This window comes from Pteropus vampyrus, unplaced genomic scaffold, assembly GCF_000151845.1.
Source record: "Pteropus vampyrus isolate Shadow unplaced genomic scaffold, Pvam_2.0 Scaffold426, whole genome shotgun sequence".
In the NCBI taxonomy this organism is placed as follows: domain Eukaryota; kingdom Metazoa; phylum Chordata; class Mammalia; order Chiroptera; family Pteropodidae; genus Pteropus; species Pteropus vampyrus.
Window position 1 is genome coordinate 415,313 of NW_011889207.1, and position 465 is coordinate 415,777.

A 465-nucleotide genomic window follows, 5' to 3' on the forward strand; every position below is an offset into this window, starting at 1 on the left:
TCTTTCTCTTGGGTGTAGGCGTATATTATATGTGCACAGCATTTAGATTCTATGTATATTTTCAATCCCAGAAGACATTAATGTGTATTAATTAAATTAGTGGTGATTTAGAATTACCATTTTTTAATGCTTTTTATGCCTTCCCGGAATTGCCAACCATTCATTTGAAATACTATTCTTCTTCTTGAGAATTTGTGCCCATTTGCCGGTAGCTAACTTTCTTGATTTTGATTTGTCTGAATATGTCTTTATTTCATCTTTGTGTTTGAAGGATATTTTTTCTGGGTATGGGTTTCTAGATTGAGAGGGTTTTTTTTTTTTCTCCCGGCACAAAGAGTGGTGCTTCCACTTTTACTGTGGGGATGGGGGGAAGTTACCAATCTAACAGTTGCCCTTTGAAGGTAATCAATACTTCTTTCTATTTTAAAGATGTTATTTTTGATTTAAGATCCATCAGTTTCAGTC